General features: G+C 38.8%; 1 protein-coding gene across 1 annotated transcript in view; it reads right to left on the reverse strand.

The window, feature by feature from the left end:
* Nucleotides 1-17,627, reverse strand: part of TAFA1 (TAFA chemokine like family member 1) — a 717,432-nt gene extending 699,805 nt beyond the window's left edge. Inside the window, exon 1 of the mRNA XM_058678569.1 lies at nt 17,562-17,627. The gene's annotated coding sequence lies outside the window, so the exon portion shown is untranslated. The remainder of the gene's footprint in view (nt 1-17,561) is intronic.
* Nucleotides 17,628-19,247: the final 1,620 nt, after the last annotated feature.

The following is a 19,247-nucleotide window of genomic DNA, read 5'->3' on the forward strand; positions in this document are numbered from 1 at the left end:
CTCATTGATAGGTATAGGAGCCAAATGGGATGCGGGACAGACTGGACTAGTCGGCTATGCACATTGGCAGGCCAGGGTGGGAGGCGGGGCTGGTGGGGGTTATTGTGGGTTGCCCCCACTGGGCTACAGCTCCCACTAGTTGATAAAAGGGTCGAGTACGTGCTGGGCAGAACCAGGCTGGACTACAACACCCATTGGTTCCACTGCAAGTCGGGAATGAGAGCAGAACCAACCCAGCAATTGCAACCACCAGCTGATCGTGTAGATGGACTGTGCCGGGCCCTGTGCTTACTAGAACATACGGGAATCTGGTCTGGGAATACCTCAAAGTTTCTTTGGAGATCTCCCCAATCGAACTGCTGGACTCAGAACCCTAGCCAAGAAAAGACAGAGGACAGAACAAGTCAATCAACCACCTCAGCTATATGTTGGGCAGCGAAATACTGGGCAGATAAAGACTCTATGATGGACTATGACAATCAATGGATTCTTCAATGACCTCATCGAGCTGGAAGTGGCGAGATTGGCAGCGATTCACAACTGGAGAACTATTACAACCACTTGAGCAGGTATCTCAGAACATGCCCCAAATCCGGGACTTTGGGCGGGTGGGAAACTGGGTGGGGCTTCTCCCTCAATATCCCCCTTTACCTCAGATACATGAAGGAAACAATATGGACATAAAAATCTTACCCACATCCCTATAGCCCCTAAACCTTTACACCATAATTAACTATGTAAAGACTGTTAACAAAAAAAAAAAAAGATTAAGGTGTGTGTGTGTGTGTGTGTGTGTGTGTGTCCTCCATTCTCTCTGCAACTCTGCCTTTCAAATAAATAAATAAATCTTTAAAAAATAAAAAGTAAAAAGCTTTGGCAAGTCTTTTGGGTACCATTTTCAATAGGATCTCTTATTTCTACAAACCTAGGCTTCATTTTCCTTCACCAAGGTCAGAAAGCATAGCTATACAAAGTTGTCCACGGCTCTAGACTAATTCAACTTAACTATATTAGAGAAATATGTTTTATAACATGACTAATACAAAACTGACATTCTAGTGACAAAAATCTATAAGCAGATTCCCAGTGATTTCACTAGTACTCTATAAATATACATCATAGTAAGAACCTCAAAACTCAGAAGGGCTTCCAAATGATGAAAAATAAAAAAACATATTTTAACATATTGGTTACTCAATACCATGCCAACTAATTCCATAACGTTATAAATTGTTACTGATGTTATGTTGGGGCTTTTAATTGAATGGGATGATACTCTGCCGGCTCTACCTTCAGACCAGAGACGGTCTCCCCAAGAAACCGTTGAACTTATCTGGACAATAAGATGCTGGACTTTATGTTTGGTTGATGCTTACAATGAAAGAATCTCAACTGAATTTGAACTGCGGTAATGCAACAAGGTGGAGGAATCCACCATGGGGGGGGCGGTTTGGGGAGGGTTGGGGGAATCCCAGTGCCTATAAAATTGTGTCACATAATGCAATGTAATCAATTAAAAAAAACAACAAGCTACATGGACAGGGGATTTAAGAAATGGGTGTATTGTATTATCTATCCTCTTCAGATGTTATAGGTCATCACCAAAGGTATAGTTGAAATCAATATGACTGATACTGATTTAGTTATTGACCATTCTTAGAGTACACATTTTTAAAAATGTTTATCTATTGATTTTCATCTACTTAATGGATAGAGAGAGGTGTTTTACATCTACTAGTTAACTTTCAAATGCCCACAACAGCAGAGGCTAGCCAGACAGAAGCTACAGAGCCTAGAACTCAATGCAGATCTCCCATGTGGGTAGCAGGGGACCAAGCACTTAAGTCATCTACTGCCTGCCAGGATGCCTAAGCAGGAAGGCAGATTGGAAACACAATAGCCAGCACTTTCAAATTTCTCTCTATATCCAACAGTAAGGTCAGTAGGTTCAACTTCAGGAATGGTCATTGGAAGGTCATATATAAAAATAACATGCTTGACCCAACTCCTATATACCTGGTCATAGCTACTATCATTTTATTCCAGGAAGACACCCGATTACTTAAGTATAAAAGGGACTCTAACTGAATACCATAATTTCATTTAATTGAAGTTCATTAGTTCATTAATGCATCTGATGGATTTCTTAGGTACGTGTCCTTACCAACGGATTCTATTTCAGTAGTTCAGTTGTAATTCAACTGCATGAAACATGAAAAACATTTTTCTGTTAATTACATATATATAACAGAAAATAATTTATATATATATATATATATATATATATATATAAAGGATGGTTATTTTCAGTCCAGCTAGCCAAACTTACTTAGACTATAACTTAGTGTTGTTGTTGTTGCTGTTTTTGCTTTTTAAATTTTTTTTTATTTTGAATTTTATGGTACAATTCCATAAGGTCTAGGATTTCCCTACCCCTCTCCAAATTCTCTCCTTCTGACTGATTTTCCCCATATTATTACAATAGTATGGTCCTTCATAAGCAGTCATAAGTCCATCATTCTGTTATTTAAGTGTGTCCTAACATTACTGGTACAGACAATGCCACACAGTCCAGCATTATATTGTCAGGATATATTCAACAGTTTCATTGGGAGTCCATCTTTGATTTGAAAGTAGACATGCACAGTTCATTGTATCTTCACATCTGGATATGATAGTTTCTATTATGCCATCACTATATATTCCCTTAAATGAGAAGTCATGAAACAAGTTCAACAACAGGAATGAAGTTAAAACAAAAAAAATTATAGCACCATGGAGTTAAGCAACATGCTATTGAATAACCAATGTGTCAATGAAGAAATGAAAAAAAAAACACAAAAGCTTCTTGGGTAAAATGATGCTACTATGTGATCCACAAGTCAGTGAAAAACTTGATAAGAGAAAAGAAATTATTTGAAAGAAATGAAAACAAAAATACAAATATCAAAACCCATGGGTTGCAGCAAAAAAATGGTATGAAAAGGGTTATAATCTTACAATTAATAAGAAGGCTGCCTTACATCAGAGAGAATATATGGATTTGTCATTTTGGGATTGACTTATTTCACTGAGCATAACTGTCCCTAGTTGGGACCATCTAGTTGGAAACGATTAATTTCATTGTTTCAATAGCTAAGTAGCATTCCATGGAATACAGTACCACAATTTCTTTAACCACTCCTCTTTAGACGGGCATCTGGGTTGTTTCCATGTTTTTGCTAATGTAGATTGTGCTGCTTATTCTACAACTTTGATAGAATAATCATAAATGCAGTTCATGCTGCCTTGATATTTAGGGTTGAACAAAGTATGAAATAGTAATGAATTTGGGGTCAGTGTTGTAGCACAGCTTGGGTAACTTCAGTTACCTGGGTAATGAATCAACAGATGGAATATTTCTCTGTCTCCCTCACCTCTCTAACTGCTTTTAAGCAAATAAATAAAATTTCTTAAAAAATTGTAATGCATAACATTTTTTAAATTTATCTTGAAATTGAATGCTTTAAAAAGAAGTAGATCCAAATAAAAAGAGTAAGATACATGACAATTTTAAGAAAGATTCCAATGGCTATTTAGAGAAAATTGATCCTGTAGGATCCTATCCTTAACTCAGAATACATATTTAAACCAACAACAGTGCAGACAATCCTGGCATTCGTAAAATTAATAAGCCATTATCCCATTCTATACTTAACATTACTAACTCCTCTGTGGTAGTAGATAAATCTGACAAGCAGCCCTCCTCCTTTCTTTTAGTAACAGCATCTCAGTTTCCTAGAGGAAAAAAAAAAATCCTTATCATATTCTCAGTTGGTGAAGTTTAAGTGGAACTGAATTCACCTCAGAGGCCAAGAAATAAGATAGGACTTTAGTCCTGGACCTTGACCACACTGATTGTTTCTAAAATGAGTACATAACCTTACCAGTTCCACAAAGTGTCAATCCCTAGGACGACTGGGATAAAGACCTGCATTCCCTTAAAGTTTCATATCTTCTCACATGCACATTTAGTGTTTCTAATTTAAAAAAAAAAATCAAGAAAGAAAAATGCTGTTAGAAATTAAGTCAGTACCAGAAAGCAAAGCCAAGGGATACAGAAAGATAAAATATTTGCTAACTGCAACTTCAAAACATTCGGAGCCACATGAGCTGTTAGTTAGCTTTTTTAATGCATGAACCAATGATTTTATGTTTAGGTTTAGGATTTTTTAGTTGGTTTTTTCACTTTCAACCCAATGTATTTGTTTATTTTACAACAAATGTAAACCATTAATACATGCTTTGGGCTTGCTTCTCTAAGAACGACCTACTGATATTCTGACAGCATGTGAGCAGGAGGCCAAATATTTCTATGAGAATTTTAATTAAAGGACATTAATGACATGAAATTTCATCTATCTGTGTATTGTTTTCCTTTCCTGGATTTGAATCTATTTCTAATATTAGTCACTCATGATTAGTGATGTTTTGACTCCTCCAATTACACCCTGAGGGAGATTACAGGCATATAATCAAGAGCAAATGAGGGAATTATAAAGAAATATATGAAAAACAGAAAATTTTTTAGTAGAATACCAAACCAAAAATCATCTGTCCTTCATCCATACATAGATAGATGGATAAATACATACATAGAAAGATAGACAATCTTAGCAAAGCAGTGCTTTGATCTGTTCAGGTCTTTGTTCTCATGTTTGTAATAACTGTCTGTTTTTCCAACATTTCTGAAACAATTATCATTGAAAAGAAAGAAACTATGAAGTAGGTTAAAATAACAACATAGTTACCATTATAAAATGGATTTTCTGAGAAGTAATAAACCAACCTGAGTAGAGAAGAAGTCAGATAAATTGAGCTTATTCTGGATACAATCCCACAGAAAGCAAAGACAGGGTTGCAAAGAGCCACTGAGTGATGCTACCAGTGCCCTCAGTCCATGCAGAGACTCCCAAATGAGGCATTTACCAATTATTGAGAAACTATCTGCTTACATGAGGATGTCGGTTTCACCTTAGTGAAATTACCCAAGATGTCTATTCTTACCCATTGAACCATTTGCCATAGTAAATCCCACATGAGGAAACACTTCACATTTTTACAATGGAGGTGGAAAAGGTGGATATTTTATGACAGAGAGGTTTCTTTTCTCTGAAAATGAATATAACTTGACCAAAATGAGCAAGGATTTTTCAACTCATCAGAATAATTATTGACATCTGGTTATAAAATAAAACAATTTGTGCAGATTTCTGCTCTTTCCAGACATTGATTAGAAAGGTTTTAATTCCAAAAGAACTTGAATGCTACTAGGATGTTAACAAGATACTGAAGTTACAAAACTCAGTAGTATGGGCACATTTGCATGCAGTGGTGTAAAGTCAGCCCTAATTTGTGTGTGATACATCTGTCAACATACTCTATTGGGAGACTGATAATACTAACTTTATTACCACCTGTGTTGCTTTTGTGTCTAATCTAAAAAACCAATTGTACAATGAAATAAAATTAGAAATTATTAGCCATTAAATGGTAGAATTCAGGGGATTTTCATACCAGGGAAGATGAAATAGGTAAACTGTTTTCCTATTCCTTTTACTAAACATAGCTACAAAATCTAGATACTAAAAAAAAAAAAAAAAAAGCTAAGAGATTCCAAAAGACAGAAAAGGGTGGCTGAGCTAAGGTACTTGGGGTTCAAGGAACAACGCAGTAGGTAATTCCTCAGGTTCGTCTAATTTGAAAGTTTTGGGGTATAGGATTTTTTTGCCTCATGTTTCAACACTTGCTATTGAAGAAGCCAGTAATCCAGAAATGCAAATAGACATGCATCAAAGTCACACAACACACAAATTCTGCTCTCTACAACCAAAGGCCAGCAAAATGACAGACTCAAAAGACAGAAAACTCTTCTGAATACATGCCTTCCTCCAGTAACACACTACTGAAAAAAGTACAGCCCTTTCCTGATTCACAGAAGTAAAGGCTGCCTGGTGAGCAAGCCAATACTTCATTCTTGAGAGACTGACAAAGGAGCCCAAACTCTGTTGGGGCAACAGTGAGAGAACAAAAGACTCTGATCCCTGCAGGGCAGGAATAGCCTTTGGCCCTCACACTTGGCTAAAGAACTCAAACCTTGTTTTAGAATAAGCTATCTGAAACAGAAAGCATGAAATAAAATTCAAAGTCTTGACTTAAGAACTCTGCAGGTTACAATCAACAGTCAATCATTATCATCACAAGCATTTGGCTCAAGAGTTGCAGTGCTGCTTGAGACACCCCATCTCACATCACATGCCTGAGTCTGAATACCAGCTGATTATGTGCACCCTAGGAGGCAGCCAGTGATGATTCAAGTAGCTGGATCCCTGTCACCCATATAGGAAGCCATACAGGAATGAGTTTGCGGTTCTTATATTCATCTGTTGGGGATGGGGACAGCTTGCAAGAAAATGAAAATTTTTGCGACTTAATTATTAATTTGAAAGACTAACAGAGAGAGAGAGAGAGAGAGAGAGAGAGAGAGAGAGAGAGAGAGAGAGAGAGAGAGAGAGAGAGAAGGGCAGTAGTGGGAAAGACAACTTCCATTACCTGGTTCGCTCTCTAAATGGACAGAAAAATCAGGGTTAGAACTCTAAGTTTGGAGCCAAGGACTCCGTTCTATCTTCCCATCTGCATGCAATGGGTCCAAGCACTTGAGTCACCCATCACTGTCTTCCCAGGTGCATTAGCAGGAGACTTGGATCACCAGTGGAGTAACTAGGACTTAAATTGGCCTTCCAATATGGGATACAAGCATCACACAAGCAGCAATCTAATCCTCTGTGTCATGACACCTGTCTCCAACAATTGAAAACTTAAATAAAAGTATAGGTACTGATCACAAATACTTATTTAAATTTAAAAATCCAATGTAACTTTGCATTTCATGCTGCTTTCACATTTTGTAATTAAGAGAGATTTCATTAAAGTAGAACAATATTAAGACTTAACATGCTATGTTTACTTCAACTGAGAAGGATACTTGAGACAAGGAGTTCCCAGCTGTCTGGGCACTTTCCTGACTCCTCTCTCATGTGTGATGAGTGTCAAAGAAGTACCTTACAGGGAAATTCAAGGAGACAGAGGTCCTTTCTTGAGGGAACTCTTCAAAACTCATGTTTCACCCTTAGAATCAAGGAAGATACCAACCCAACCCACAGATTTCTCTATATACTAAAGAAACCACAGGAATGTGGTCAATAGAAGAAAGAGCATCAATCTTCCCACAGAATACATGTCTTCATATTCCATCCGTCTGTCAGTCTCTTATCCAAGAATCTAACAGACATCTAAAGCCCAATCCAGGAACATTTTCACCCAGCTCCCAGAAATGTTTTCCAGATGATACCCCAAGTTTTCTAGACAACAAACAAATCTACCAGAGTTCAGATATGTAGCTTGATTGTCCTCCCTAAACCTTGAACCTCTCATTTTGTAAAGTTGCCAGACATTGCAACTGGTAATTTTATTATTGAAAGAAATCAACACACTTTGGAAGCAGCTGAACTTGCTGATCAATCCAATGAGGGACTCTGTACTGAACCCAGATTGGCAGGCTGGTTCACCAACTCAATTCTTGTGAACCTTTCTTCAAAATCCTGGGGCAGATGTGCTTCTTAATTAGTGCACATTTTCTTCAGGTCTTCATACATTCCTTTTAGCTGGCTGTCTTCTAATACATTCTAACTTGACTTCACAAAAACTGCTGTAATGCCTTCTCATCTTCCTTTTCCAGTTATCTCTAAATGCTTTTCATATTGAAGGTTATCTGGATGTGTGTCCCTGTATACATCTCTCTTTAACTGTCATGAAAAATGCACAGGCTGACTACTCAGTTATCCTTATTTGAGAACAGCACACAAAAGATCTTTCTCTCCTTGTGGGTCATACACTTGTGTTCCTGCAAGCTCAGGAATGGGTGGATCCTAGCTTTTCGGGAAGTGGACAGGAGGTAATTTAAATGAATTAATTTTCATGCCTTCCTGCTATGACGGTTCCTTGCACACTGGGCCTTGAGTTCTTCCCAAGAAAGATAAAGACAGGGCCTACAAAAGCTGGGCCCATATGGATGAGGACTGGATCATCAAGTACTTCAGGCAGACCAAGCAGCTGAGTGCTTTCTGAAAGACTTACAAGATGCTTGCATCCATTTTCTAAGGATTGATTCTGTGGGCTCACGAACACTTGATACAGAAATACAACTCTGAAGATAGTACAGGGATCAGTGCTGCCTGCAATTTCTGAAGCCTTCTCAGGCAGCTCCAAAGCAGCTCTGTGAGTTCTGGAGAATCAGAAAATGTTTTTCAATCACTCATTATACTAAAAATCAGGACAATCTCCAATTGAGTTGAAAAATCAATATATGTCAACCCTACACTAGATATGGATGGTATAATTATCTAACAAAATTTTCAAAGCAGTCAACACAAAAATGACTTGATAAGCAATTGGGAACAATCTAAAAATGAATGATAAAATAAAAGCTCAGGAAAGAAGCAGAAGTACACAGACTTTATATTTGAAAAGTTAAACAATAAAAGAAAAAATAGCTAAATGCGTCAGCTCAGAATCAAAACAAGGAAGAAAGATGAACCTACCAACTGGGAGACAAAGCAGGAGGTATCACCCAATCTCAATATACAGAAAACGTATTTTTTTTTATTTTTTTATTTTTTTATTTTTTTAAAGATTTATTCATTTTATTACAGCCAGATATACACAGAGGAGGAGAGACAGAGAGGAAGATCTTCCGTCCGATGATTCACTCCCCAAGTGAGCCGCAACGGGCCGATGCGCGCCGATCCGATGCCAGGAACCTGGAACGTCTTCCGGGTCTCCCACGCGGGTGCAGTGTCCCAAAGCATTGGGCCGTCCTCAACTGCTTTCCCAGGCCACAAGCAGGGAGCTGGATGGGAAGTGGAGCTGCCGGGATTAGAACCCGCGCCCATATGGGATCCCGGGGCTTTCAAGGCGAGGACTTTAGCCGCTAGACCACGCCGCCGGGCCCAAACGTATTTTTTTTTAAAGATTTTTTTTTTAATATTATTGGAAAGCCGGATATACAGAGAGGAGGAGAGACAGAGAGGAAAATCTTCCACCCGATGTTTCACTCCCCAAGTGAGCTGCAACGGGCCGGTACGCGCCAATCCGATGCCGGAAACCAGGAACTTCTTCCAGGTCTCCCACACGGGTGCAGGGTCCCAAAGCTTTGGGCCATCCTCAACTGCTTTCCCAGGCCACAAGCAGGGAGCTGGATGGGAAGTGGAGCTGCCGAGATTAGAACCGGCGCCCATATGGGATCCCGGTGAGTTCAAGGCGAGGACTTTAGCTGCTAGGCCACGCCGCCGGGCCCAAAGAAAATGTATTTTTTAAAATAAATGCCTGGAGACTGAAAAACACACGGGACTACAACAAAAAGGTGACCATTCATGTCAATGAAGTCCCACAAGGAAAAGAGAAATAATAGTGCTGAGAAAGTATTTGAGTAAACATCGGCTAAAAACTTCCTTTTTTGACAGAAGCCAAAGACCTACAGGTTAAGTATACAACACACAGGATAAACTAAGAAAGAAAAAACAAAACTTCAATGTCTTAGGGTGACATCATAGAATACTAGACTAAGTGGATTAAAGAACAGAATTTTATTTTTCACAAATCTAGATGTTAGAAATCCAGTATCATGGTACTGCTAGAGAGGGGTTTCAATTGACTTTTCTTCCCAGATTATCCAGATTATACATGCCTGCTTTCTAATTATGTCCTAACAAGCTCTTTTCTCTGTACACTAACAGACAGAGAGATGGTATCGGTGTCTCTTCTTAAAAGGACACTACTTGGGCCCAGCATGGTAGCCTAACGGCTAAGACTGTCGCCTTGCATGAGACAGGATCCCATATGGGTTTCAGTTCTAATCCCAGAGGCCCTACTTCCCATCCAGCTCCCTGCTTGTGCCCTGGGAAAGTTGGGACCCTGCACCTACATGGGAGACCCAGAAGAAGCTTCTGGCTCCTGGCTTCAGATCAGCACAGTTCCAGCCACTGCAGTCACTTGAAGAGTGAATCATCAGACAGAAGATCTTCCTCTCTGTCTCTTCTCCTTCGTATATCTGCCTTTCCAATAAAAGTAAATAAATCTTTTTTAAAAATAAATTTTAAAAAAGGACACTACTGGGCCCGACGGCGTGGCCTAGTGGCTAAAGTCCTCGCCTGGAATGCCCCGGGATCCCATATGGGCGCTGGTTCTAATCCCAGCAGCTCCACTTCCCATCCAGCTCCCTGCTTGTGGCCTGGGAAAGCAGTCGAGGACAGCCCAATGCTTTGGGACCCTGCACCCGTGTGGGAGACCCAGAAGAGGTTCCAGGTTCCCGGCTTCGGATCAGTGCGCACAGGCCCGTTGCAGCTCACTTGGGGAGTGAATCATCGGATGGAAGATCTTCCTCTCTGTCTCTCCTCTCTGTATATCTGACTGTAATAAAATGAATAAATCTTAAAAAAAAAAAAAGGACACTACTTCAATGGTGTAGGGGCCCCATTCTATTAACTCATTCAATCCTCATTAGCTCCTTGCACAAATATAGTCTCACTGGGGAACTGGGTCTCAACACCTGAGCTTGAGGAAGGGAACATAATTCAGTCCATAATACCAATAAATATCACAGTTAAAGTTCTAAAAACTAAAGAATATAATGTGTGTATATATAAATATAACTTATATAAAGAAATATATATGTTCTGTCATACAAAGAAATACATAAATATATTTATGTTATATAAATAAACAAAATCTATAAAGGAAAACCATTTAAATGAGAGTGTATTTCTCATCTGCAACTATGGAGGCCAAAAGCAACCCTCCACAGTATTTGTCAAATGATGGATAAAAAAGCATGCCAAGGCATAACCTTACATCCAGAAAACAATAGCTTTCATAAATGAAAAAATCAAGATGTTAGCAGTCCTACCCTGAAGGAATGGTTAAAGAAGTTCTCTGAAAAGATAGGAGGTGATGAAAGAAGGAACTGCAGAATATCAAACAGGAAGAGAGACATGGATAATTTAAAAAGAACATAAAAAGAATAATTTAAAAAGAACAATCATGTCAAGCAACAATATGTATAGATATAGACTTTCCTTCGCTTCAGTCAACTCATCCACATTTGATGCCTAAAGCAAATCACAATACTGTCTGATATGACATTAAATATATTCCCAGAAATATTTAAGATCACTATATTATACATGAGTGAAAGTGACAGAATACAAAGAAAATCAAATTTTTTATAATTTACTCAAACTGATAACAACGAAAATATCAGTAGACTGTGATAAGTGAGGCACATATGAGAACAACCACTAAAAACCAGAGATATGACCAATAATGTATAGATAAACTAAAGTTAACCCTACAAAATGATCACATAACCCACAGGAAATCAGAGTCAAATAAAATAGAAATCAAAAATTAAAATGGCAGGGGATGGGCATCTTTGATGCAGAAGCTGAAGCCATCAAACAGAACTGAAAATCAATGTGTACAAATGAATGCTCATAACAAAGCTGTTCATAAGAACAAAAAAAAAAAAACAGACATACTCCAAATGCCCATCATTCAAATAAATGATGAATCAATGAACAGATGTGCAATATCTACACAATAGAATAGTATTCACTCCTAAAAGGGGATGAGGTATTAAAACATGAGTGAATCATGAATATATTGTGTTCAGTGAAAAAAAGAGATTAAAGACCACATCCTACATAATTCCATTGATATAAAATATCTATAATAAGCAATGCATTCAAGGAAAATAATGGATTAATGCATACCAAGGGCTAAGACCAGAGAAGAATGAGATGCAAGTAATAATGCAAATAGTGTGTGGGGGGGTGTTGAAAATATTATGGAAATAGATTCCAGTAATTGTTATGTACAATAAGCTTTGTGAATACAATAAAACTATCTGATTTTACTTTGCAAAAGACAAGATTTCATGTATATAAATTATATCACAATTTTTATAAACAATGCTGGCATTGCTTTATTAGACCAAATAACATAGGTCTCAGCACAAAAAAAAAAAAAAAATAACTAACCAGACCAAGGAATATTACGTAATTATTTAAGGGTTAATCTCCAAATGATAGCAATCATTATGGGAGAAGCCAAAAAGGAAAATCAACAAATCCACAATTATGTTTGGAGATTTCAACACCCTATGTTAACAGTTGATAGAACAATTAAATAGAAAGTCACTCAGAATATAGGACTCAGTAACACCACCCTGCATTTATAGCACATTCCACCCAACAAGAGAATATATGTCTCTTTCAAGTGTCCAAGAACTTACACAAAAACAGGCCACAAAACACACTCTAAGAAGTGTAAAAAACTGAAGTCAGAATCAAGATGGCAGAATAGGGTAAGGACACGTTTAAACAGAGAAACATGAGCCAGTGTGAAGCAGGCAGGGCACATTCCAGGAAGTAACAGAGGACAGAACAGCAGAGGGGTACCTGGACACCTACAGACACAGGAAAACTGAAGTCATACAGACTGTGTTTTCCAACCAGAGCAGAACCAAACCAGAAGTCAATAGTGGGACAACAATCAGAAAAAGACAACATCTAAAAACAACTTTTTCAATAACCCATGAGTTAAAAGAATTCTGAGAGGAAATGAATAAAAAAACACATTGAAGTAAATGAAAGCGAAAATACAATATATCAAAGTGTGAGGTACACAGCAGAACAAATTTTGAGTGGGAAGTTTGCCACATTAAAAGTAGGTATTAGGAAAGAAGAAATGTTCAAATCAAGAGCCTAAGCTCCCACCTCAATTTTAAAAAAAAAGGAAAAAAATCACAAGGCAACCAAACAATAGTACAACAAAGAATAGAAATAGAGTAGCAACCACCAATGGGAGGAAAAAATCGATGAAACAAAGAACTGGTTCCTTGAAAAGGTCAATTCGATTGATAGGTCTCAACCAAGACCGACCAAAAAAAACCAGCAAAGACACAAATTATCAATATTAGGAATGAAACAAAGGATATCACTAAAGATCCTGCAAACATTAAAAGTGTAAGAACCATCATTTTGGCACAGCGAATTCAGCTGCCACCTGCCTCACCAGCATTCCATTTCAAAGCACCAATTTGATTCCCAGCTTTTCGACTTTCAAACCAGCTCCCTGGCCATTCATCTGGCAAGAGAGAACAAGATGGCCAAAGTACGTGGGCCCCTGCTGCCCATATGGGAGTTTCAGACGAAGACCAAGGCCTTTGTAGCCACCTGGGGAATGAATCAGCAGATAACTCACTGTCCTTTCCCGCTCCCTCTCTCAGTGTCACTCGGCCTTTAAAATAAATTAATGTTGGGGCTCTGCACAGTAGTCTAGTAGCTAAAGTTCTTGCCTTTCGCATTGGGATCCCATATGGGCATGGGTTCTCATCCAGCTCCCTGCTTGTGGCCTGGGAAAGCAGTCGAGGACGGCCCAAAGCTCTGGGACCCTGCACCTTCATGGGAGACCCGGAAGAGACTCCGGGCTCCTGGCTTCTAGATTGGCTCAGCTCCAGCCCTAGCGGCCGCTTGGGGAGCAAATCAACAGACAGAAGATCTTCCTCTCTGTCTCTCCTCTCCATATATCTGCCTTTCCAATAAAAAATAAGTAAATCTTTTAAAAATAGGTAAATAAATAAATACATAAATTTTTAAAAGAAGTATAAAAGATTGCTGTGAACAATTCCACACAGATCAATTTGACATCTGATATTAAATGGACCAAAATCTCAAAAAACAAAAATCAAAAGAACTTTCACAACTCATCCAGGATGAACTAAATCATCAGAATAGTCCAAGATACTAAGGAAATTGTATTCTTTATTTCAAACTCCCCAAAAAGAGTTATTCAGGCCTATATCAGTTCACTGGGAAAATTTACCAATTATTTAAAAAACTAACAGCAATTCTATACAGTATCGTTCAGAAAATAGGGTAATATTTCTTAGTTCGTCTTATAAAACCAATATTACCTAGACACCAAACTACGTTAAGTGAAACAAATCGGTTTCAAAAGGTGACATGTTGCATTATTCCACTTATGTAACATTTTGAAAATGACAAAATCACAGAAATGAAAAACAGGTTGTGTTTTCTAGGGCTTAAGCAAAGGGGAGAAGCAGAGAAGAGAAGCTGATGTGTGTGAAACAGTGACATAGAAAACCTTAGAATGGTAGAAATGCTGTTCCTCACTATCAGTATCTGTATCCTGATCATGATACAATACAAAACCACTGGAAAAACTATGTACAGCATACATAATATTCCTTATAACTGCAAGTGATTCTGTACTGAGATAATCAAAATAATCTCAAAATAAAAATGCAATAAAAAATATTGATCATCAGAGTGAAAGCAGCCAAATGCTAAAAGAAATATTTCAAACTGTGTGTTTAGCTCTTGTTAAAACCGAAAGGCCAACATGACTGTTCAACACGGAAGTCTGCATTCAAATTAAACTTTTGGGCTTGAGAGTGTGTTTTTAGCCATGTTCAACACAAATTTGGAATGCCTGGATCCCCAACTCTTCCACATGTAGTTTCAGTGGCTTAATTAAGCTTTAGATCGCCCCACTTCCCTTTGTTCACTTCTGAGAAACTCAGCCTGTTTCCTAAATGACCTGCCATAAAAATACACGTGTAATATATTTTATCTGATGTCCCCATAATTAGAACAACCACAACAAACCTGTTCTTTTGACACAAACCTCAAAATTATTTATAATGGTAATAACTCAATCGAGTTGATTGATGAGACTTTGCAAGGTAGAATCCTTGGAGAGTAGCACACACAGGCATGCGTAAACATACACACACACACACACACACACACACACAAACTTTCTCAGTTACTACCATTGCCTGATTATACTGCAAAAGTGACAAGAAGCCACTTCTCTTTCCACCCCATGCTGTCCTGGTTATAAAATACACCATCCCCTTAACATTAGCAGTGTTTACTATGCGCTAGGCACTGCACTATGCATATGATTAATATCAACGAAAATTCCAAGTGCCAGCTACTATTATTTTCTCCAGTTGAAGAAAAAAAAAGAAAGAAAGAGAAGAAAAAAACCTGGGGGTCAAAGAGGTAAAACAATTTATATGGACTAGTTAGTAAAGCTGGAATGTGAACTCAAAACTTCCTGAGTCAAGCCTCCTAGCCAGAACTCCATTGTTTCTCAAACACAGCTGCATATTTTTAAAACACGGTACTAGCTCGCATCACAATCTAGCTTCAATTTCCTTTAAGAGACTCCCACCTGATTTTAGAATGTTGGCCAGGTCCTTCCATTAGCCATCTTCATCTGCAAAGCTCTGCCCATTCCATGTCCAAAGAACTAAGAATACTTCCTTCCCTTGGATCCCCTTATCCATAGTCTGGATCCCCAAGAAACAGGTTAAAATTCAGAATTATCTGGGAGACACCAAGGTTTAGGCCAGTAAAATCTCCATACCTTCTCTCTGTGGAGAATGGATTCAGAACAAGGTTTGCAACTGCATTTGGTTTATTTTCAACAGCTGAAACAAAACACCTGAGGCTGGGCATCTTACAAAGTTGATATAATTCACTATTTTGGAACTGAATATCTAAGTTGGGTAGCCTTACCAAATCAGCCTCTGGTGAGAACCCACATAACTGTGTCAGAGCAGGCTGGCCATGTGAGAAGGGCCCATGTGCACAGGATAGACTTGCTTTACAAAAACCTGCCGCCATGAAAACTCACTCCAGAAAAGCAATATTAACCCATTGTAACGGTGATGCCTTGCCATGACCTAAGACTTTCAGAAGGCCTCACCTCCTAAAGGCAATATCTCACCACACCGGGACCAAGCTTCTAGCCTACAAACTAAGACACTCATTCAAACCACTTCTAAACCTTAGCAGATGCTGGGTATCAAAAGCAATCATCTGGATATGCAGATATTTATGACTCTGGAAGCTGTTCTGAAAGCAATAGTAGGGTTGCCAGTAGCCCACCTGAGTTAGATGAGTAAGAAATACTGACTTATGGGTGATAAAAACATTTCAAACTAGAAATCAGAAACTGAATAGGAACACTGCTGGCTTTCATAAACAAAGGTGTTTTATTTTGTTGTTGTTTTAGCAGCAACTTAGACTCTCAGTGTGAATCAAGTGTCTATTGCGTCTACTCAGCACTTCAAGTTGTCAGAGGAAACTGCAGACAATGAAATAAGACTGAGAGAGTGATACGACAACAGGTAACACTGACCCAAAGGCTGTGGCTCGCCTGACGACCAATGGCAAACATCAGGGCAAAGTTATTTGCACACGACCTTTTGTATGCAAATTTACCCATGGAGTGGCATGATTTCCTTTTTTATCATTTCACGTGGTCACAGATGTTGTAAAACAGGGGAAGGTGACTAGTGGGTATTAATAGGCATAAAATCCGAAAGGAAAAAATTACTAGAAATAAAATAAAATAGATAAAAACCCACAAACCAAAAGGAGGCAATCAAAATACATATATACGGCCCGGACTAAGTTGAACATTTAGGCTAAATTAAATGTAGCAACCACTCCATCTGATTCTACATGGAAACTCAGTACATTCGGGAAAGGCTGAAGACAAACATACTCTATGCTCTTGTCTATGTTTTCTTTTCTTCCACCTATAACATCGGCTTGCTAACAAGGGTTGGAGAAACTTGGCATCATAAAATGTTTCAGGGCAGTGCTGACAACTGTCAAAACACAATTTCCATACAGCATAGCAATCCTGTCTGAATTTGCACTCTAGTTTTTCTTGCTCCAATTAGAGAGCATACGCCCTGTTTCAAAGTTTTCAGGCTAACACTCCTGATATGGCTTTTTTCTAAAAACAATGATAAAATTATTGAGATGCTGTTTGCCTACCATGACCAGAATTTCCCTGGACTGGGAAGAGACAAGAAAACTGCACCCCAACAGTAGCAGTCTTTAGGCAGACTGGGTGAATATTAATCCCACATAGTGGGAGGGAATCAGGACTCATTGCATTTCCCCTAACTTTGAGGCCAGCATAAGACATAGGCCCCAGCAAATGTTTGTTTTAAGGTGCTCCCCAAGCACCAAAGACAGTTGCAGAAAAATACTCCTTATCTCAGAGAGTTAACTTTCTGTGGGAATAACCCAAGGCACCATCAATCAAGGAGCAATCCTTTGTGAATGTTTCTAGCTGCCCCTTTACTGGTTTCCCACTACAAATGCGGTCCATTTCTACAGGACAGAATGAAGAAACAAATAACATACATGACTCATGTAATCTCAAGTCTCAAAAATACTTTCATGGAAGAATTTTTAAATTAAGCAGTATTTGGAACAATAAATCTTAAATTTCTTAAACAAGACAAGTTTTCAGTAGAAAGCATATTTGTGCATGCTGGTAACTGACACCAACCTGTGTTAGTTATCTGTCAACAAATAATCAGGAAACACAGCATCTTAAATAACAAGTACCTGTTATCACACGGTTTCCAAGAGTCCAGCTGGATGCCTCTGTTTCAGGCTCAATCACAAGACTGTTAGCAGGCCTCGTCTCCTTGATATCTGTTGGCTGGAGATATTATTCCTTCCACATATGCTTCTCCATTGGGGAGGGGAAGTTTCCAGTTTGTTTCCCCTACACCAATAACTGAAAGAGTGAGAGAGTGAGAAGCAATAAAGAAGCTAGAGCTTTTGTAATCTGCTCTTAGAAGCAACACTACTCAAGATTTCCCTATTCTATCCAATTAAAAAATCAGTAACTCAGCCCACATTCAAAGGGAGAGGACTGCAGAAGGAAAGGGATATTACCAGGCAGAGATCAGAGGTGACAGCCTCAGAAGTTCTCTAGCACTCGACACAATTCCTCCTCCCACCTTAAGAATACTGAAACCAACATTCTTTACTAATGCCAGGTAAAACCATTTAGGGATGGGTAGCAACTTATTCAAATTAAAAAATCCTGAGAAACAAACAAAACCAAACTACAGTCTTGCTCCAAGAAACATTTACTCCTAGAAGAGCATTAACCAAGATCACTTAGAACAACATCTTGCTCCTCAAGGTGGCTCCCAGACCTTCACCTCATAGGGCCCAACTGTTACCACCTGTTATGTAGTAAAATCTGGTCAATTAAAACCAGTGTCCTATCTGGAAATATTCACCTCAAAAATCACTCATCCAATTCCCTAAAAACCCAACAATGCCCTGGCCTCATTTCACATTTCACAGTACAGTGACTTTGTTTAAGTGTTTGCTCCCTTGTTGCAGCTGATTCTATATTTAAAAAATATATATTTACTTATTAAAAAGGCAGTTATGGTGGCAAGAGGCAGGGGAGGAAAAGAGGATGGGGAGAGGCGTAGGAGAATGGGCTTATTCTGCAAAAGGCCTCAATAGCCAAGGCTGGGCCAGACCAAAGCTAGGAGCCTATAACTCCATCCAAATTTCCCACACGGGTGCAAGGGCCCAAGATGTTGGGGCATCTATTGCTAGCTTCCCATGCATATTAACAGGAACATGGATAGGAAGTAAAGCAGCCAGTTCCTGCAAAGATACTTACATGAGATGTCAATGTCACAGGTGGTAACTTAATCCATCTGCCCCAAGATCAACAGCTTTGTGTTTTGCTTTGGTTTGGTTATTTGCAAGCAGTAGTACCAAAAGTACCACATTTACTTACATATGAAATATATTAAGGGCCAGTGCTGCGGTATAGCAAGCTAATCCTTCTCTTGTGGACACCAGCTAGTGTCCAGGATACTCCATTACTGCCCAGCTCCCTGCTAATGACCTGGGAAAGCAGAGGAGAATGGCCCAAGGCCTTGAGCCTCTGCATTAATGTGGGAGACCCAGAAAAATCTCATGGCTCCCACCTCTGAACTAGACCAGCTCTGGCTTTTGTGGCCATTTGAGGAATGAACCAATAGATGGAAGAGCTCTCTCTGTAGCTCCCTTCCTCCCCTTCTCTCTTTCAAGTTAGAAAAATTATATACACATACACGACATATATGTGTGTGTGTGCTGAACATGTTATGAAGGGAGTAGTAAAAAACACCTGACAACAGCAAAACCTTCTGAGGAACCAGATGCTAGCTGACTGCAGTACATCATGCCAGTATCTATTTTCACATGAGAATGTCTTCAACAGAAAAGTACAAA

This window comes from Ochotona princeps, chromosome 21 (genome assembly GCF_030435755.1).
Source record: "Ochotona princeps isolate mOchPri1 chromosome 21, mOchPri1.hap1, whole genome shotgun sequence".
Classification (NCBI taxonomy): domain Eukaryota; kingdom Metazoa; phylum Chordata; class Mammalia; order Lagomorpha; family Ochotonidae; genus Ochotona; species Ochotona princeps.